At 45.5% G+C, this 22,250-nt stretch overlaps 1 long non-coding RNA gene across 1 annotated transcript in view; it reads right to left on the bottom strand.

Annotated features, from left to right (window-relative positions):
• LOC149916044 (uncharacterized) overlaps window positions 1–19,311 on the bottom strand; it is a 33,694-nt gene extending 14,383 nt beyond the window's left edge. The window contains exons 1-6 of the long non-coding RNA XR_016471149.1: window positions 18,624–19,311; window positions 17,390–17,507; window positions 11,696–11,958; window positions 9,583–9,694; window positions 8,263–8,655; window positions 3,286–4,201 (exon numbers count right to left, since the gene is read on the bottom strand). This is a non-coding gene — a long non-coding RNA (uncharacterized LOC149916044). The remainder of the gene's footprint in view (window positions 1–3,285; window positions 4,202–8,262; window positions 8,656–9,582; window positions 9,695–11,695; window positions 11,959–17,389; window positions 17,508–18,623) is intronic.
• Between the last annotated feature and the right edge of the window lie 2,939 nt (window positions 19,312–22,250).

Here is a 22,250-nt window from a genome sequence, read left to right as displayed (position 1 = left end):
AGCGAAACATTTCCTGTAAATCTGGTTCTTTAACATTACATTTAATTGTTCAGTATTCAGCCTCTATGGAGGATTACTGGAGTGTATCTCACTCTACATATGGTCTATAATAGGAAACGATACCTCTGAAACTCTGAATAGCACAATGCCATTCAGGAAATTAGAAAATATTACGTTTTGTAGTTAGAACCTTCACACATCACTTGCTGATTTTGTTCTTTTATGAAAGCAAACTGTCCAGCATGAGTATGTATTGTGATCAGGCATCAATGAGAGAAAACACCAAGGTGAAAAAAACCTTTCCTGAGACAACAGAGTTATTATTTAGATGCAGGGGAAAAAAAAAAAAAAAAACAAAAACCAGTTTTGATGTTAGAATGAGAGCGTGGATTCATCACTTCAGCGTTATATTTCATGCACTGGGCAAAGCTGCAGGAAATGGAGGCCAGGGAGGGATTTTGGATCATAAGGATGTGGATGGCTCATAGGCCATCAGTGGAGGATGGTCAAGCTCTTTTGAGCTGTGCATAGGCTACTGAAAGGAATAGAGACTGTCTGAGCAGAGATTCATGCGAGAAGATCCATGCTGGTTTGGTGGGGCTGGACACAGCCTGCACACAGCCTCTGCTTCCCCTCCCATCCCCATAGTGGGCAGGAAGGGCACCACAGAGGAGGTAGGTTCAGCAACGAGGGACACATTTTTTATAGGCTGTACTGAGACACGACATTTCCAGGAGTGATGCTGAACACCATCACCCTCCTCCAGCTCACTTCCCAGTTGCCTACTTACATGACCATTTGCCAGCTGTCAAGCTCTTGCTCAGTTCCAGTGAAACCTCCTAGATTTTCTCTGTTCCCAGTGATTATGTTGAGCTGCTGGGATCAGCTTCTGCTGATACTGGAATTGCCAGATCACCCTCTTTAAATCCCTCCTCCTTGCTAATATGAGCAGTGCAAACCCCAACACAGGCACAATGCTCTTCAGCAGCACACACAAACGACAGAATCGTTAAGGTTGAAAAAGACCACTAAGATCATTTAGTGCAACCATCACCCCACCCCCCACCGTGCCCACTAACCGTGTCCTTAATGCCACAATGACAGCCACCCTCCTTGGTACTAGCTCCTAAAGTTGAGCAGAGGTTCTTTGTAGCAGAAACAGCTCTCGGAGATGCTAAGGGCTCACACCACTCATGAAAGAGGTTGTGCAGATGTGACATCTTCCAATGCTGTCTAAATGAGAAGAAAACAAGCCGTCTTGCCATGGCCAACAAGCCACAAGCCATGAGAATGGCCGGTTTGTCTCCTCCAGCCCAGTATCCTGTCTCTGACTCCTCAGAGATGTTGGTGCCTAAAGAAGGGGTTCAGACCAGTGCAAACACACAGCTGTGGCTGTCTCCAGGGAGCTATGCTTATTGACTGTCTATGCTCCAGGCGACTTCCATGTGTTATCACCCTTGCTGTATCACTCTTCCATAAACTCATCTAATTGCCTTTTGCATCATTTAAGCTTTTGGCGACCAGTCTCCTGTGGCAGCGAGTGCCACAGCTGAACAACATATTGTGATAGGAAACAGCTCTGCTGCGTGCACTGACAAGGACCCAAGCAGCAGCTACTTTGGGTTTCCCACCCTGGGCCAAGCACTGGGTGATGGTGCTCTGCTGTGCACACCCCGCACAGACAACCATGGCACTGCCTTCAAGCTGCAAGGCAAAGCCCAGCCTTGGGGTCTCACCTGTGTCTCCTAGTCCCAGTGCCAATTTCTGATGGTAAGAAATAATCATTAGAAGCAGAATGAGACCAGGACCCCGTGACAACTAGTAATAAATATGAATGGCTGGAATTTAGGCATAGTCCAAGTTTTACTTTCTCACAGAACTACAGCTCAGCAGCCACATCTGCTTTACCTGAACACCTTTGACCCATTCTGGCTATTAGACCAGAAAATTTTGCCAAAGATGTGACATGGAGGTGCAAGATGTATCTAAGCTCTTAAAGATTCCTCTATTCCATTCTGTTGCTTCTTCTTCTTTTTTTTTTTTAATCATTTTCTCCTACAGCCCAATTTAGCAATCACAGTAGAGATGTGGTGTTTTTATGCAAATCCTTAAATTTACAGAAGTGCTGAGCTGAAATGGGATTTTTGCAGTGAAGGCTTCCTAGCTATTCCTCCAGTCTCTTATATACCATGCAGGGATATGCTGGTGGAGGCAGCCAGAAATAGCTCTGAGACTTCCAAAGTGTCAGAATTTAATCCTGGGGTTCTCAGAATGGGTGAGAACCAGCACAGTGCAACCCTGGTCTGGGCACTCACTCAGGACTTCCCAAAACAAGGTTGGGATAACAAAGCCAATACTGGTGAATGCCATAAACCTCGTGCTTTGCTGGAGCCAGTATTTTCTGCTAAGCTGGATGAACTGATATTTTCTGTTAAGAAATTGCTTTGCTGAAAGTTTCTGCCTAGCTCTCTGAAGCACACAGCACCCCAACGTAGGAGCACAGTGCTGCAGATAACACCTCTGCACTGTGACACCCAGCAGCTTTGCTCCCAAACAGCACCAGCCAGGCTGCAAGAGTTAATGATGGCATGTTGCTGATAGTGTCACGAGAGTTGCTGGGTCACTGTGTCTTTAGCCTGATTTAAACTGGTAGCAGCCTGGATCTCATTTTTAATTACATTTTGACTGTAGCTGTCTGGTTATTTGTATAAGCAAAAATATTGGCATGCCAACCAGGTCATAAACTGTCAGGCAGATCATGTAGAGGAAAATGCCATGTATGCTACTGTCACAAGCATCATTCCTAATAACGATGCACTCCGTGAAATATAATATTTAGCAAGTTGTGCTTAAAAAGCAGATTGCATTTCTGATATCCTCTGCCAACAAGGTATTTAACAGAGCTGTGCTGGCTCTAATGTCCGTTTTGCATCCTTTCAGAGACAAGAATAGATACATCACCATCGTGACGTTAGCAAACTTGGAGACTGCAGACACTTCATGAAATAAATTGGGACTGGCAGGCTAAGTACTCGAATTGGCGATGCAGGAACCACTGGGCCTGTCTCTCCACTGACACACTATTGCTGGGAGAATCGACAATGAACCTCGCTGCCTTCAGCATTAATGATTGCAGCTTTGCAGCAGCGTGAGCCGGGGGTACGGCTGCAGCATCACCTCCACACAGCCCAGCGTGAGGCGAAATTAAGAAGTGACAGCAGTGCCTTGGCAGGTGATCTTATAGACATGCTGCCATCCTGCTATTCAGCCTGCCATGTGCCTCACCTTCTTTAAATGTGCTTTTTTCCTCCTCTCTGGGTGCCTCAAACACACTGCCGCATCCGCTTGTCAGAGCGCTGTCATGAGCAAAATGACACATCAGCTCTGAGGCTCTTGACCTGATCTTGGACTCGATGAAAGAATGGTGAGAAAACAGAAATAGCTTGTGTTAAGGACTAAAAATAAAATAAGTAGCAAGAATGACTTAATTTAAACAAGAAACTGAATAAACATCCATTAATGTATTCCTAAGGGATCAGGAAGAGGATGACATTTCCAGATGTGGCTCTGAAGTTAATCCAGGGATCCAGAGGACAACGTCACCTGTCTGTGCAGGAGGCACCTTGGGAAGTGCAGACCTGCTGACAACCTACAACCTGCAAAAAAACACAGAAAATAACTCAATGCCCTCTGTGTATCTGAGCAGTAAGAAGGTGGGAAATGGCCAACAAATTTCACAGCAAGTCACAGCAAACCAACCTACTTCCCTTCTCTAGCAAGATGATTAGTGTGTAGGGAAAGGTAGCAGTGGACATCATATATCTCGGTGCAGGAAGGCTTTTGACACCATCACATTTAACTTTCACATCAGACAAATGAGAAAACTGGAACTAAATGAAATTTCCCAACGTGTCACCAAGGGGAACAGGATCATGGTTCAGGGTGACCTTCCCAGGTGGGAGATTTGACCCAATGTAGTGCTGGTGAAGTTCAGGCAGTCTATGGAACACAACTACACCACAGTTTGAGACTCTCTGAAGCCATACTTTTTCTCTTGCAAGGGCAGAGCAACACCTGGGTTTCATCCTAGTCTCATTTTCATGCAGTTGGCAGCATGGCTTGTTTCTGCTCCTGTGCTGTGTGCTCCTCAGGGGCCTGGGTGCCAGCCTTCCTCCCTGACCCACAAGCCATGAAGTGGTATCTGCAAGGAAAACCAACTCCTGAAAAATTTGAAGTTCTTTCACAAATTTTAACAGCACCCAGATATTTTTCCATTTTTTCAGTGGGGGTATTTTCACCCCTTAGCACAATCTTGCCTTTAAAACACTACAAACCACATTTCAATAGGTAAATAATCTAAAGCAAAGAAAATAGATGCTCCATCAAAGAGCCCAGCTATTCAGCCATCCGGTGGGGCACGCTGTGCTGGGATGGTTGGGGGCTGCATGTAGACCTGGTTGCCCATTAGAGAGACGTACATTTCACGTTGCTGCAATCAAGGCTCTCTGGAGAATTTTGCATTGTGCCCACGTGTAATATGTCAGATATTTGCCAGCAGGGGAAACACTGTAAGAAGTGAATGAGTTTTCCTCTGTTCAGTGACATTACTAATGACTCATGCAGGATTATGGGTAACAAACCTTTGAAATGAGAGGTTGAGTTGTACACTACATTATACATCTGAATTTCATGGTATATTAGTGACAGTGATTGGTAATACAATATGATGGGAAATTGCTAACATCAGAGAGAAGTTAATACGATGCACTGCGATTTCTCAAAGAGTTCCATACTTTTTCCAGCACCACCCATAATCTGCTCATTACTGCTCGGCAAAGAGCAATCCCTCTCATGGAGTGAGGGGCACCAGTGCTCTGACAGCTGGTCATAAATTTGAATAGAAGATATGCAATCTGAAACATTCATGTTTCCATGGATCGTTACCCAATTGTATCTCCTCTAAGAAGCAGGTGATTTTTTAACATCCTGCGACAGTTTGTTTCTGCTGATATTTTCTCTCTCCAGATAAATCTGATGCCAGCTCATGTCTTACAATTTTTCTTCCCATTCTTGGTCTATTAAAATGGCTGATACAGTCTGTACGCACGTTAACTAAACACCGGTTAATGGAGTGTAACTAAGAAGAATGAATATATTTACAAAAAGAGTATTTCTAGGCATTAAAATAAGCGTTCAGTTCCTAACACAAGGCATAACGTTTACAAATGTAACCACAAATTTATGTTTATAGACTGGCAAACCCTGTGGCTATGAGTGTCTTCTTATTCCCATTTCAAACAATCTAAACAATTTTTTTTTTAACTCTTTACCTGATAATAACCTGGAATATTTTGTAGCTATTTTACAATGCCAGTACATGGCCATCTGGACTTCTCCATCTTTAGAAGATTTAGTTATTCCTGGGGGAAATGGGTGAATTTACTCGAGTGATGGCACTGAAGGCCGAAGCCAATGAACCCATATAGCAGATGCACCAAGACTGTCACCCTCCAAAGGGGACTTGAAATGATAGTCATTTCCAAGACAAAGTAGCAACACCACTTTGTGCCTTGTCCATATTCACCCCAATGACATTCATTTCTTCTTCTATTTCTTCACTTCTGCCTACAGTGGTGGAAAGTGGCCAAGTAAAACGTTTCTAGCTATTCCAAGGCTATTTCTGAGTCCAGCCATGATTGTACAGAAACACTCCAGGTTTAACAGCAAAAATAGTTCATTTTTATGGTTCACTCATCTCTGATGCTGACCTGCTGACCAGTAGCAAAAATAATCTCTGCTGTTACGTTGCCCTGTGGAGCTGAAGGGATGAACAAAAGGTCACTTACAAGCTTCAGTACCATCAAGTGCCTCAATGCTTGCATCCATCAAACCTACCTACGAGCACGGGGTTGATCCAGTAGGATCTTGAAGTCAATGGTTCTGAGGCTGAAGCACAGTCACCCATTCCTCTGTTTATCCACTCCTCTTCTACCTCAGGTCTGTTCTGTGCATTCACATCTCACCCAAACAAATACCTCCCAGAGCTGTTCGGGCAAGATGTCCAACACAAAAGAATTTTCATACGTCCTAGAGACTTCTGGCATTTCCTTGAAGTAGTTGAAGACAAAATTACACCTCCTGCTACTGATATAGCTCAGCTCACATGCCAAAGGAATGGATTTAGAGACTATTTTTCTGGTTTAATCTTTCTTTTGTTGGAGAAGTTGGATGGATGTCCAAAACTCCTTGTGTGGCAAGTCACTGAAAACCACAGCTGAGATCCCACCAGTGGGTAGGATGGGAACTGGGTGGTAATTATGACAAGTGAATGGAAGACAGTATCTCCCTCCAGCATTAAATTCAAGCCCTGACCTTTTCCAACATAATGACTAACTCAACCTTTACATAATAATGTGTGTGATATTTGGAGAGTATAACATATGTGTCATTTTAATTAATTGAACAGAAATAGATTTACAGAAGAAAAATGAATTAACCAATCAGCAATCACCTTTCTATCTATTCCATGTCAGAATAATTAGTTTATTCTCCTAATCTCTTGACTCCTCTAGAAATCATAACCTCGCTGACCTCCTTGAGAATAGGAGCTCATTTGAATAGTGCCATAATTGTGCTCTGGGTGCGTTATCATCCAGTTTCATTTTTATTAAGGTAATCTTATCCCTTCTTATTATGCCTGTCTCTGACAGGCTGACCGAGACCTCAGGAAAGACTGCTCAATAACATGGGTGTTCTGTGGATAAAGACAGTGGCAAAAGAATCCTTCCTCCTAGAAGACGGGCTGGTTTTGTTGACTGGAAGATCAGCAGTAACTTCACTGCCATTCTGTCTGTCTGTTCAGACATGTGTCCTGACATTGGCAGTAGCAGACTGCTACCAACTAGCAAATGCTTAAACAAGATCACAATTTGTTCCAGAATGATAAAATGACCCTACAAAGTGAATTACACTGTGAAAAATAAATGTAAAATGCTGTGTAGATGCACAAATGATTATTTCATTATCTGGCCAATGTATGAGCGACAGATACAAATTGTTCCAATCATAGCGTGATGAAAGAGTAATGAACAATGGGTTCTTGAATGAGCACAGGAAGAAAATAATGAATTGCAGTTTAAATGAAATCAGGAGTCAATGGACTGGATCACAGACTGTCCTTCAGATGTAGGAATTCTGCATTAGTTAAACACTGTCATTTGAAGAAACGTCCTTTAAGAGGAAGGAATCTAAATGGATCAGAAAAAAAGACAAATAAGACAAGCCTGGCCACTGGCTTGTTTCTGCAAGCTGGAATGGAGCATTCCTATTCCTGCTGCTTTGCTAATTCACATGGCAATCTGCAGATTTGTATCTTGCACTCAGCAAAGATAACAGATCATTTGTACTTTTGCCTTTCCCCTACTTTAACCTTGTTCCTCCTCTACTGCTTGGTTACCTTTAGGTGACATCTGTAGAGATCTCTTGCCCATTGCATACTTTCTACATGCAATGAAGACCAAGATAGCAACAGCTTCTGGGAAGGAAAGGGTCAATGAAGTTGAAATAATGCATGGCAAAGGCTCCTTTATTATGTTTGTTGGAAATCTATCTGCAATAGCTGAATTTTTCTTCTTCAGTTGTGTTTCATACCAATAAACCAAGAATTAGGATTTCTAACATTATTTCCACAGATACATGTCATGTTTCATGCATCACATCTATCCATCACATTACACAACATCCTGTTAGATCTACAGAGCAGCTGCATTTCTCTTGTGAGTGCAGGACATCCGACCATGCTTGCTCGCCACATAGAATTTCTTTACACTCTAATAAGACATCTTCCTCTGCAAGAGCCCGCAGAAACCAGCTGGTTTCACAGGCAGGGCTGAATGAGTGACACAGACCAGCTCTGTCACTGCCTATTGCTGCTCTACTTTTGCCACATCCAGAGCCCACACTGCTCCCCAGCAAAGGGCACAGTGCTCTGGGCTGGGCGTCCCCAAGGGACCAGTCATCTTTTGCTGCTTTCTGCTCAATAACCTCAAGACATTTGGGTGACAGATTCATCAAGTTTGGGAAAGACCACTAAGATCATCTAGTCCAACCATCAGCCCAGCACCACCATGCCTGCTAAACCACTTCACTCATTTGAAAATGAGTTCCAATCCCAGCACTACTGACCATTATCAGAAGACAGAGAGTGATGGCGAGAAAATCTCCAACTTCAGCTCTGTAGGGCAGAAACACGTGGCACCTTACCTTTGTGGGTGAAGAAGCCCGGGGTGAGCACCAACATGTGAAAGGACAGAAAGATGGCATCACTGCCCAGTCCTGGCCCAGGTCCCTTCTGTCCAGTCTGATAACAAATAACACCACATTGGTCTTGAAGAGCTGGATATTAGGAAAAATTTCTTCTCTGAATGAATGATGGTGCAGTGGCATGGATTGCACGGGGAGCGGCGGGGTCACCATCCCTGGAGGTGTTCCAGAAATGTGGAGATGTGGCACTGAGGGATGTGGTGATAGGCACGGTGGTGATGGATTGGGGTTGGAATTGGTGATCTTTTCCAACATTAACTGTTCTATGGTTCTAAGAACCATCAGTCAGCTGGGGTGCTTCTTCAGGATGAAAAGCAAGCAACAGTGGCCACGCTGTAGTTAAAAGTGGGGAAAAAAACGAACTTATTAGATTATTCTGAGTCTAGAGATACGACCTGACGCGAGCACAAAGACAACCAGGCTGAATCATGCTCCTGGTGCCACGGCTGGAAGCCCTGAGATGAGGCAAGGCTCCAGCCCTGTGACTCCAGCAATGCCTGCAGAGAGCCCAGCGCTGCAGTGCAGAGCAGCCAGCTCCTCCATGCCAGCATTCTCAGCCAGCAGCCACACAACTCTGCAGAGCATGACAGCACTGAGGTGCTGCAGGGTCCTCTGCAAAAAATAAAAAATCCAAAGTGCTAATTACAAAGTTACACCCTGTGCTTAGCAACTGAGCTTGGGTGGCAGAGCCCTGCCCAGCCAGGAACTGTATCATCCATGAGGATGTCACGAGGATGACAGCACAGCCAGGGCCAGGCTGTGCAGCAGGGAGCCCCAGAAGCCAGCTTGCTCATTAAGAACTCATCCACAGCAGGAAAATGCCTGGAAAACTTTGCTCTGCACATCAGGAAAAAAAAAAAAAAAAAAAAAAAAAAACATCCAAAGCCAGAAAAGCCAGTATGGGGAGCAGGGAGTATTTACAGTGGGGGAGGTTTGCAGGCTGCACATTATGGATGTGCCTGGGTGTGTTATGCACCTTCCATGCGAGCATGCGTCACTGCAGGGCTTTCTGTGGGTGTGCATTTGTTTGGTTGGATTTACTCTGTCCTTGTCTCTGCGTGCATAGCTGCACAAGTAATGAATGCGCCTATTAAAGCCCAGCCAGAACATTTGTTTCTGAGGCTGGTGGAGAGGAGTCCTCACACCAGCAATGTGCTGCGTTTCTTTTTGTTTGCTCGGAATGCTCTGCACGCTCAGTTCAGTGTTTTCTGAGGCAGATGCACTGGGTTGATTTCTAAGGCAACTCTTAATTACATATACCTGGCAATGGTCTCGATGTGAACACCTGAAGCAGATTTGAAGGCACAGGTTTGCTGCATAGGGCCATGGCTCCCCACATCCTTCATGTGGTTGTGGTGCACAGGACGTCATTCTGGATTAGACACGAATGAGATTTCAGTCTCATCAGAAAAACACCCAATATCAATTAACATGCATTGCTCAGAGTGCTCAATGAAGAGCCTGGCAGAGCCTTTATCACAACTCTTTCCCAACAGCGAGGCTGTTAAAACAATGCTTACAGAAGTTCAGAGTGAGCTTTCAGCGCTGGACATTTCCTGACTCCTGGACCTTTGATTTTCTTTTCTCATCATTACATTAACACTTTTGTTATGGAATATTTATGATGCACACCACACGCTTAATGGATTTCCTCCTTTATTCGCAGCTAAGCTGCATTAATACAATACTCACACTATTCAATTTGAAATCCATCAAGGATTCATGGGCTTAATATCACCATCACTTTTAATGAGAAAGGAAATCTGTAAATCAAACGAGCCAAAGCAAAGGCTGAGAGGAAGCAGCAAGAGCAGTTCAACAGCACCCTTCATATTAAAAGCACCTGGAAGCAAACTCTGTTAACTGGCTCGGTTTTAAAGCAGTGAATTACTAAGAAGCTCAGCTCTAAATCGTGGCTGTGGCTCCCAGAACAAATGCCATCACATCATTGTGTGTTCCTCTCCCTGTTTTCCTGTGCTGTAATGTGCAGGCACACGAGCAAGGTGATAGGAAAGATGGATTAGAGCTGAACGTGGGACTCAGTGGTATCACCACTGCTCCTATTTATTTATTCTCATGGGAGGAAGAAATCAGCTGAAGACCAGGCATGCACTACAGTGTGTTTGTTTAGCTCTCATTTGCTGGGCATGAACTCCTTGGCCTTGCACTGTCGGCACAATCAGATGCAGATGAGCACTCACCATTCCTCAGCCCTGTCATCTAGAGTGCAACAGCAAACTTTCTCCAAGCACACACACGGCATTAGCAGTTGTGTCACTGGGAGCAATGCAGCCCATCTGCAGCAAAGGAACAGTGACCAGTGTGATCAATTAGCTGTTGTTGCTGACTGCCATGATTTCCTGGACTTTTCTGATATAACACGGCAATTTTGATGGGAAAGAATGACTTCCTTTCTCCTACCCTTGCACACAAGCAGGAGCTAACCCTGAGGATTAACAGATGCAACAAATCCTGCTCCTGCTGAGGCTGCCACAATCCCCTACAGCCCAGTCCAACTGCACCAAGTCATAGCCCAACATTTAGCCCCATTCAGCTGTGAGACATGCCCAGAAAATAAAAATGACAGTGCAAAGACATGCCAGTGCTTTGCAGGCTCAAGAAAGAAAACTATCAGTGAACAATACTTTTATGAAAGCGCTCTGGGAACCTTTAAGGCCAGAACTCCCCATTGGATCTACATGAGTGCATTTGAGCTCCCCGTCTTGTTGGGTTTGAGCTCCTTGTATTTCTTTATTGTCAGGCTCTGTTTCAGCAGGAGGCCTCAGGAGGTGCCCAGCTTTGAGGATAATGGGGCAATCACACATTTAAAGCTTTTCCCCACGTTGGTAAGAGAGGTCCTTACACCGAGTTTAAAGGAAGATCTGGCAATATTTCTATTCATCAGCCTGCAAAGGGCAGAAGTTACAGATTTAAGAGTGGAAGGTGATTTCCCCTTCTGCTCTCAGCAACAAGGAGCAGTGCTGCAGGCTTTCAAGCAGCCAATCCATTTTGTTACTTCGCTGACAAGGTTAAAACCGTCAGAAATGTATTGAAACAGAGCTGGTTTTGCTCATATGCATCCAATTTCTGCCGAGATGTTGGGTGAGGAAAAAAGCAATCGATAATGCGAGTTTGTAACCAGTGGCAGAGTCACCAGATGGGAAGCAAAGAAATTCGGATGCGGGCTCATTTGCTGTTCGCTAAGCATTTGACTTCCAATGAAACAAATGCGTTCAATGAAGCAAAGCCAACCCGACAGCGCAGGAACCGAGCTGGGGGATGGCACATCGCTCCCAGTGTGCTCAGAGGAGAAATGGGGACAGCAGAGATGTCACAGGCTGGAGGGAAAATGTCTGGAGACAGCTCCACTTACCTCAGTGAATGCCAGGTGCACACCTGGTGAGATATGGGATGCAGTCAGCTCCAGGAGCACCGCTCAGACAGGACTCACTGCCCAACATGGCTTTGCTGGGGGACTTCCAGGTGTCTGCACATCACTGCTGAGCTGACACTATTGCAGCTCGCTGCTGTTTGGCAGTGCAGCACCGAGGGCATCAGCACCCAGACCCTGGCTGAGCCCAGGCTGAGATAAACCGCAAAGAAAACCCAAGGAGCAAATCAGCACCTAAAAAGAAGCTACAGAAAATAAACAGATTAGTCAGCATTACAGTATTTCTGTTCAAAAGCAGAGAAGGCTGCTGTAAATGCAGACCTGTGGCAATGGAAAAGCCCTTAGGAAAGCTCCGGGGGTCAGGAGCATCACCTGGAATGAGTTCATAGCTCCATGAGGAGAGCAATTCACAGATCTGGGCACGTTCTGCTCAGCATTTTCATCTTATCATTTAATCTTTCCAAAAACACAACACTCTGAAGCAAGGTTAGGCTTTTTTTTTTTCTCTTGTCCCTTCAAAAATTGAATAAAGGCGGTGATGGAAACAGAGGGACTCCAAGCTGAAAACGTGGTCACTCGCTGTGACCTCTGGATTAACAAAATGCTGTAAGAAATAGCAGTACGGATCAACGTGGAGCACTTGCTAGTGGCTGAAGACAGATCTTCCCCCCAGCGTTTTCAGATGACTTTGTGATACGTATCTTTCCCTTCTCACTGTTTGCCTTACGCTTGGAAAAAAAAATGTGTGTTATCTCAAGAGTCCTTTGAACATTAAAATGTATGCCGTGCATGTGACTTTCCTCAAATATCTTAAAATATTCTAAATGTGAGGATGTTGGCGCGGTGCCTGGGATCCTGTCTTTTTGGATAAAAGTTTCAGATAACCGACACTTTCCATTACCATTTCTCCCTGAAGAGGTCGTCTCCGATCCAGCTCCACTGCAGAGCAGGGAGGTACTGGGGCTCCCTGAGATTCACAAAAGGTGACAAAGCTGCACAGCTGCTAATGAAAGCCGCTGCATGGTGTGTCTGACCCAGTTCTGCCTCGCTTTACCTGGGTATCTTCAAGCCACTTAAAAATTAAAATGGTTAATAATGCATCAGAGCCAAGTGTTACCCAGGGGGAATCTCAGTTTTGCAAGTGAAAGGAAACACTGCAAGTCTTCTTCCCTGCCTTTATGCCAACCATGCACACACTTACGTCAATTGATTGATATCCCGAACCTATTTAGGCTGATTTTTAAAAAGTGATAAGTTAGGAAACATTTATTCACCGAAAGAGTGAAGAGAGCTGCAGTGGCACAGCTGCCCAGGGAGTGTGGGAGCACCGTCCATGGAGATGCTCCAGAACTGTGGGGATGTGGCACTGAGGGACGTAGGGCTGGGCACAGTGGGATGGGCTGGGGTTGGACTTGGGGGTCTTAGAGGTATTTTCCAGCCTGAATGATTCTGTGGTTCTGTAACAAGCCACTTCTGCACATTGCACGCCTCCCAGAGAAAGCCCACGTGGATTTTCCACAGATCTCTCTTATTGCCATCTCCTCCCTAGGTGTAGCTTCCCGGGCACCACAGGGCTCAGGAATTCTGTTGATGCTGTTGCACCTTGCGCTGACGTTAGATGAAATATTTATTTGGGAAAGTTTCATTTTACCATAATTTTTACTTGACTGCCACTTAGTGGCAATTTAAAGTAATAGCTCAGGGAGGTTTCCTGGCAAATCCACAGCCCTACAAATCAACCTGGCTGTTGGTGGCTCTTCCCAGAGGTGTATGGTTACTCTCTCAAGAATTTGGGTTTCATTCTGCTCTCTATCCACAGGTTAGGAAGGAGGTTACCAAATCCCATCTCCTGTACAAAGCACTGAAACATCAAAGCTGTTATGAAGGCGACTTCCAACTCAACAGTGCTCTTAGTTCATCCAGAGGCTGCTGCTTTCCAGCAGGAATGATTCCAGAGGTTGGGATCAGATGGTCTGGAACAACACCAACATGGGAATTACCACAACAGAGCAGAATACTAAAAAGCCAAGTGAGATTTTCAAGCTTGCACACTTCCCAATGCCCAAAGCCTGGCATCCCTGCCATGCAGCACCTTTCATTGTTCTAACTTCCATTTCTACCTCCATAATTGCACTGGCAGTGTCAAAAAAGACATTCTTTTTTTGGTATTCTGCACAAAGGTGGAAGAAAGATGTTGAAATCATCACTTCTGCAGCCTGCACCTTGCAAAGGCTGTGTTGTGCATTCCTTTCTTTCTGTATTCATACACATATATTTTTAAAGCAGCGTTGATAAATGTCAAGACAAGTTCCTTGGTGTGAAATAGAGGTACATGCTTGTAACCAGACCCTGAACTCAGACAGGCATTTCTATGACCTGGTTTAAATAAATTAAATACTAATACTCAAACCTCAGGGAAGCCCTCCGGTTCACCTCGTGGCTCTAACCCCAGCTCCTGTGGGGCTCTCTATCTCAGCTTGCCAGCAGCAGTCACACCTGAGCCTGGCTGCTGCTGTATTTTGCCCTGCAAAAACTGCTTAAAATGCTTCAGAAGCACCACTGGCCATGAAAAGATGTACTCCAGGTCCTGTTCTTGGCACACATGGGCACCACGGCAGCACCCAAGACAGCAGATCCAGAAATAGGGCGGAAAAAGCCGTTTCTAGCAGCACTGGATTTCTTTGTGATGAATTTTAATGGCACTTCAGATTAGTTCAGCTGCTGTGAGCAGTTTGCATCCCATTTGAACATCTCTACCTGCTCTGACACCAAGATGAAATGTTTACCTTTCATATGGCTGCGCTTTGTGCTGTGCTGCGGGAATCCAGCTTTTCAGAGCTTGAGCCTGACGAGGAATTTAGATCCCTTTTCATCTGCTTTATCAATTGTCTCCCAGAGGAAACATTTTGCCAACGCTGTGGATGATTAAAGGCTCAGGAGCACATGCCAGGAGGTGGCCTGGAATTGTCCATCTCAGGGATGTCCCCCTGCAAACACGAGGGGATCTCAGGCAGGGTGACTTTGTGCTGACACCACTTCCATCTAGCAACAACCAGTGCTACAAGCACAGGGTGCAAGAAAGAAGGAAAAGACTCTGCAGCAGGATCTGTTGCGATAGGACAAGAGGAAATGGTTTCAAACTAAAAGAGGGGAGATTTAGTTTGCTTATATGAAAGATGTTTTGTATGATAAGGGTAGTGAGGCACTGGCACAGCTTGCCCAGAAAGGTGTCCTGTCCCTGCAGACACCCAAGGTCAGGCTGGATGGGTTCTGAGAGCCTGATGGAGCTGTGGGTATCCCTGTTCAGTGCAGGGAGCTGGACCAGATGGCCTTTAAGTGTCCCTTCCAGTTCAGTCATATGATTCTATGATACGGGACTGATGGTGGCAGCCTCCACAGCTTTCATAACTCTGATTTTGACGTTGAAAATAAGTATTTTACACCCTTGGAGTCATAAGAAGCACTCATACGGGGATGTCTGGCACAGCTATGCAAGCAGGTAGAACAATAGAATCATTAAGGCTGGAAAAGACCACTAAGATCACCAAGCCCAACGCCAACCCACCCCCACCATGCCCACAGCCACATCCCTCAGTGCCACATCTCCACAATTCTGGAACCCCCCCTGGGTCTGTGAGCACCACCTCCCTGGGCAGCAGTGCCAGTGCATCACTGCTCTCTGGGAGAAAAAACTTTTCCTTACACCCAACCCAAACCTTCCCTTGTGCAACTTGAGGCCATCACGTCTCATCCTTGCGCTGTTACCTTGGAGGGAAGGCTGACACCCCATCACAACCTGCTTGCACAGAGCTGTAGACATCAATGATATCTCCCCTGAGCCTCCTTCTCTCCAGACTGACCCATCCCAGTTCCCTCAGCTGCTCCCCATCAGACTGGTGCTCCAGACCCCTCACCTGGTAACTGCAATGCCTTGGCTGCTGATCTGAACTTCTCAGATCTAAGAAAACCCACCTGTATCAGGTAGCAGCAGGAGCAGGTAACATTTAGTTTGCTTCTTGATAGAAAAGAGATGATGGTTAACAATATAAAATCAACAAACCTAAATATACACAATAGAAATAAATCACACCAATGGAATAAAACATAATAAATCTGCCTGTAGTACAGGTTTGAACTCAGTCTGCTTAAGGCACAGCTGGTTACTGGGGGCTCTCTCAACCTGATGATCCTTTGCCTTCTCTAGGGGGATATTTCTAAGGAGGCCCTGGTGCCTTTTGCTTGCCCATAGGCAGTGAGGGGCAAAGGCCAAGGGGAGCCCCTGGGAATGCATTTGTAACGCACGTTTCATGCTCCCAATGCAAAGTTCAAGGCACTTTGTAGGTGGGAGAGATTCCCCTCACCAACACCCCACAGCAATGGGCTCGGCAGGACAGCATTTTTCCCTTTCAGCTAATATTTTAGGGGAAATGGGATAAATGTGTTCCTTAAAAAGGGCAGCGTTAACATTCTGGCGCGCTCTCCTTGCCTTGCCCAGGGCAAGTAATTTTTTTGACAGGTGAATAAAATATCATTAGCTTCTCCACTGTCATCAATCATCAAAGTGAAGGATGGGCAAGTAACCTCTCCAGACAGTCCTGGGGACTGCATTACCCCTGGTTTCTAAAGAAGCAGAGCTGGGAGGCTCCCATTCCATCTCAATGCATGGGAGGCAGACAGCTAAAATCTCTCCCCAACTCTGACTTTTTCCCCTTGAGTGTTAGAAGCTGACAATGGCATAGAAATGTAGATTTCACGTTGTCCCTTCAGCCTTGCCCAGCCATTTGTGCCCAGGTAGCCCAAGAGCTCACAAGCTGCGCCGCATGTTGAATCGGAATAAGTGAAGGAGAGAGAATGACAAATCTGAAGCTTTTGTGCAAAGGTCACACACTTGATGCTTCTTTCGCATTTGTGTGAGTTAATTTACTTTAAAAAAAAAGAAGAAGAAGAGAAAAAAAAGAAAAAAAAATCTTCACAACAAAGAAAAATGAACAGAAATCTGTCCCTGAGACTGCCGTGGCCATGAACTTCCAAAGCTATTGTGATTTCAATAGAAGAATAGAAGACACTGCCATCGAAAATGCCATTGATATTGTAACAGATCATTGCCTAAATAGACCATAACAGCTCCCATTTCAATGGTTACCGAGAAACGCTTTAACCCCTTCACTTCTGAGCGCCTGCACAATCTCTGCGTGACACATCAAAGGAGACACACCAGATAGTACGAATTTCACACCCTTTTTTTGCCTCTGTCAGCTCTTCTGAGCTTCCCCGTCCCTTTCCTTTTCCACACTGAATCTGAGCTATCTGCAAGCTCAAATCCTTTTAGGCGCAGGCAGAAATCCTGGGGTTAGGGCATTGTCTCAGCCCCCCAGCAGCATTCCCCAAACCACCCAGGAGAAGGGAAAGCCCCCCAGCATCACCGCCTGCTCAGTGGCAGTTAAAGTGCCAACACTTCACTAAAGAGACACACACACACTTTATATACGTGCACATATCTGGTTTGAGTTACCAGTGGACCCAACTCCAAGCCTTTCCAACTCTAAAAGGAGTTTTGAGGAAGAAGAAATTAAAAAAGAAAAGAGAAACAGAATTCAAACATCTTTGAATGATAGCTCTTGTCTTCTAGACCCAAGGAGATCTCTGTTAAGGTGCTCTCTGAGATCACTCGTTTACCTCGTTAAGCACTTTGCTTCTTCCCACTGCTGGAGCACTGTGCCTTGGCCAGGACCATCTCAAGCACTACGTTCCTTCACCACTACGTGCTCTTCCTTGTCACCTCGATTTATGGATTCTGGGGAGGAAAAGAACACAGGCAGGTTTCTATGGGAAAAAAAAAAAACAAAAAGCTTTCCATAATGCTCCATGTTAATTGAATCTAAATCCTTTAATTCTTTACTAATTGAGCCTGGAACCACGTTTGCCATTATTTAGCAGAGGATGGGTGTTGGGCAGACTGCTTGGAGCACCATTCCTTCTTGCACCAAGCTCCAGGCAAGGACAAACCTGGCACAGGAACGGGCAGGGATGCTCTTGGTGCTCTGCATGGGATGAATGCAGCACCCATGCTTCAGCACACTGTAGTGCTAAGGGCTGAGCCAGGTGTGCCTCTGTAAGGCACCAACCAGGACATCATTCCTTTCTCCACCACCTCTGGGGAGAAGACAGCTATATTTTCATGGAAATCCCACTCTTTATGGGCTGCAATTACTTTTACTTTTCCAGAAGACTCAGAGGGAAATAAGCCACTCCCATCAACAACAACAACAAAAGAAAAGCAACTGATTCACAGTTGCCCCAAAATGACTCTGATAACCCTCCATCCTGCTCCACAGAGGCCTCTGGGAGAGCCCAGTACAATGAGAAATAAAGCTACACATTGCAGGGCTGCAGTGGCAATTTCCTCCCCATATGTTTCTCAAGACATTCTCTTAATTTAGTTTGCCTATAATGAATTCTGTCATTATTCCAAACATCCATTCTCATGACCTAGACTTATAGCATATCACCACCGAGTATCTTTTTTTGGCTATCCAATCTCCCCAGGGAACTGAAAATTGTCTCCGTCTGCAGCACAGCAATGCTGGGGAGCAGCCTGGAAAACAGATCCGAGATTATTCCTTTTCTGTGTCAGTCATTTAAGCCTCTTTGTGTTAAAGTTGACATTTGTCTCGATGCTGTCTCAATAGGCCCCGCTGGCTGGGTTTCATTCAGTGCTTTGAGCCGGGGGAGAACTTGCCTCTTGTTTTACTTTCAGGCCATTCTTGTGCCAAAGCGTGAAGGGAGGGAGCTGAATAACCACAAACAGGTGAGGCGGGGAGAGGCTTTCTGTCTCCACTCTCCATTTGCGAGAGCTGAGCTCTTTGGATGCCTTTCAAAGCCAGGAGAAGCCAAAAGCAATAATCCTCACCATGGGAGCAGGCAGGAAGGAAGGGTATCTGGTGTTGGCCAGAGCTGTCCCAGCTCAGGGACGTGCATTCCCATGCAGTGACATCGCATCACGCCAGGGCAGCTCGTTGAGGCCAGAAACGCAGGGATTGACATACATCCAAGTTCCACACCCACCTGGAGCTGCAGCAAGGATGCTTTTTAAGTCTAAAGCACGAGAAAGAGGTGTTAAGATGAGGGGTCTTTGCATTTGCCACCGCTGCCGTTCTTCACTTCTGCCTGACCTGATCAGCACCATCCATAGGTGTCAGAAAAAGGGTTTTCAGCAAAGCACAACTGTTTTTATTCCCCTCCTTCCTACCCCATGCTTTCATTTATTCAGGCTCATGAAAGAGCTCTTCTTTTTGCCTGACATTCACACAGCCCTACAGGCTGCCTAGACAGCGTGAAGCAACCTCCATGTAGGGATGGGATGCAGGCTCCAGTCACCCTGCCCACGGCCCTTGAAGGCAGGGATCTCCCCCAGCTGTGCACATGGCAAAGCACCCTCCTCCTAGAGAAGCACAATTATCCACCTGTGGTAACACCCCAGCAAGATCTGCATTCCTGCCCCAATGACATCCTGTCTGCATCCCAACCCACGCTCACTTTCTTCAGGCTCCACATTCCAGGGAAGTGTAGGATATTACAGCAGCATTACTCCCTTCCTTAGGTTGGATATTAGGAAAAAATTATTCTCAGAAAGGGCAGTGAGGTATTGGAACAGACTGCCCAGGGACGTGGTGAAGGTATTCAAGAAAAGGGTAGATGACACACAGAAGGACACAGTCTAGAGTGGTCACAGGCACGGGCTGATGGTCAGGCTAGATGATGCTATTGGTATTTCCAACCTTAATGATTGATTAGTATCAATCAAGCAGGACAAGGAACAACAAAGCATTTGGGGTAACATCAGGTTTCAGCCTCTGCAACTGTGTGAGCTCATCAGTAGTATTACAAGCACATCTCACACTCCTGTAACAAGGGGTTAGGGAAGAGGCTGGGGAAGTTAAAACTCTCCCAGGCAGCCCAGAACCAGCTCTGGCCTTTGGAGGTAACGCAGAATTACTGCTTGGCACCAAAGACCCCAGGCTTTAGGGACCCTCATTCAGCACTTTCTCATTTCTCAGCATCTCCTCTTTTTGGAGCTGGGACAAGGAATGCCTCTTATGGGGTGTTTCTGTGACACCTCAACACACAACATGGGCACCATCCCACCAGCACAGGAGGACACGAGCACTCCCAGCTGGTAAATGCACATCGTGACCACAAAGGGGTTTGAAACATTTGTGGTCAAAACAGCAGTTTCACTTCTCAGGGCCCAGTTTGGAGTGATGCATGAAAGAAAACGCTTCCCAGCCAACATTAGCTGGCAGAGCTGGTTCGTAATCAGCCAGGACAGATGGGAACACACAATACCTTGAACCCAATCAAGAAAACATCCCAGGAATGCTTGTTAATGTGAACCCTTAGAGGGGTAAAACGGTCATTTGAATCAGAGCAGGATGATTGATTCCAACCCAAGAGAAAAGCACAAATCAAATCGATTCCTATCCAGGGGACAGAAAGGTTTGATCTGAAGCAAGGCTTGACAGCAGATGAATTCAAATTTTTTCAGCTTTCAAGATAAACAAATGCAATGGAAATGTGGATGTGCAGGCATTGAGGAAAGCCAAGTGGGGAAAGTCCTATTTGTATACCTTGCAAAACCATGGAAGGGTGATGTGCCAACTCCTTCCACCCAGATAGCTCAGTTTGCTTACCTGGTTTAGCAATAAGTGGCGTTTACCACTTGGTGTATCACTGTAAAAGCAAACAAGAGCTGTCCCATGGAAAAGCTTGGGTTTGTGAAGGCAGTCACCTCCCCTTCTTAAAATTTCCCTCCACGCAGAATTATAATCTCATATGTCAGCATGCATTTTGGTTTATAAAACAGGAATGCAACACATTTAGAAGAAAAATTGCACCTGTCAAATGCCTTACCCCATGAAATAAACCTGTGCAATTTCACTTTTCACCTAGTAAATACCCAATCGCTTCCCAGAATGGCCCCTCACAGTATTCAAATCTGTTTCCATTAATATTAGAAGTTAGGAGGGGTTGGGAGAAAAGGAAGGAATTGATTAAAAGCAGATGGTATTCATTATCTTGCTAATCACAATCCTGCAGGGTTCTTACAAAGAAAAAAGAGAAAGAAAAAGCAACATCAAGAAAAGGTCATGCTAGGACTTTTCAAATAAAACATTAGAAAAATAACACTTCCAAGGATTTACTCTCCTCTCATGAGAAAATCAGCTTGTTTCATATCACAGCTCAGCCACGCTGGGAAAATGCCTTTGTGATAGAGACATCATTCTCACATTTTGTGTTGGGACTGCAAACTTTGGTGGAAAGTCTGAGAGAAAATACGTGGTAAGGATGGTTACCACCTGCACCTCCCAGTGCCTCCAGTGGGGCACCAACCAGCGGTTTTTCCTGAAGGGAAGTCACAAATAAGCAAGTAGAGCAAACAAAACCAAACAGGAACAAAACAAATAAGCAGTTAATTGGCCAGAATCAGCGTAACAGGAAAACACTGAGGTTATGTTCAAGATGACTGGCTGGAGTTCACTCACAGCAATTTTCTGGGGAGGATTTTCGCTGTTGGTATCTGATCCTGCTCCCAATAAAGCCAATGGAAACGCTGTTATTAACTGTCCATTGCACTGGGTCTGGAGAGATACCTCTACCAAAGGCCTTGGCACTTTTTCACACTATGAACTTGCCAGATTCAAAAGAGTCGTGTTCAGCTTTGCTTCAAGCCAGCAGAGCAGGACTCCGCTCAAGAAGAGGCAGTTTGCAACACAAAATCCCAGTGTTTTTTTTTGCAACTGCAGGAACACAAGTGTTTGTTTGTTCACCACCACCGCACTCCCCTCTGCCTTTCCAAAATGCATCAGTACTTCACAAAAACTGCCCAGAAACCAGACCTGGGGGTGCTTCCACCCACCTCTGGGCATGTGGAACCGGTGGGCTCAGGGCTGGAGCCACAGCAGTGGGGCTGTCTGAAGACAGGATGCAACAACCAGCCAGGATACGCTCATCCTCCTGGAATGCGAAGCACTGGGAAACCACCAGCAGTTGTCACTGACAAAAGGCTTCATCTTTTTTCCCCCTCTTTTTTTTTCATAGGAAGTGGTTTTACAACACACGGCCAAAATGTTCCGCAAGCAGACATGGTGCTACGTACAGCTATGCGCTGGTGAGAGTTTGTGGTCTTCAGGCTGAGATTCCTAAGCAGCTATTTATATGATAATTTATTTTTTAAACCACAATGACTCGAGTGCCCAGAATGGCAGCAGATTCATTGTCAGCTCTCTTTCTGTGCCACCTCACATGGTTTTCAATGGCTGAGAGAGAGAACCAGCAGCATTCCTGCTCCCCACCTGGGTGCTGCCACCCATCTGTGCTGGTATTTAGACTTGACCCAAGGTTTTCCATCAACTATCCCAGATCATCCTGCTGTCATTTTCTTATTTCCAGGTCAGTCTTTTTGGTAGGCAAAAGTGTTGTCTGCAACAAATTTCATTTTCAAGATGGGGTGAAAACGTGTGAAATGGAAAGAGGGAAA

This window comes from Phasianus colchicus, chromosome 14 (assembly GCF_987193195.1).
Source record: "Phasianus colchicus chromosome 14, bPhaCol1.hap1.1, whole genome shotgun sequence".
Taxonomy (NCBI): Eukaryota; Metazoa; Chordata; class Aves; order Galliformes; family Phasianidae; genus Phasianus; species Phasianus colchicus.
Note: the sequence above shows the minus strand (reverse complement) of the source record. Positions and strands in the feature narration are given on the sequence as shown.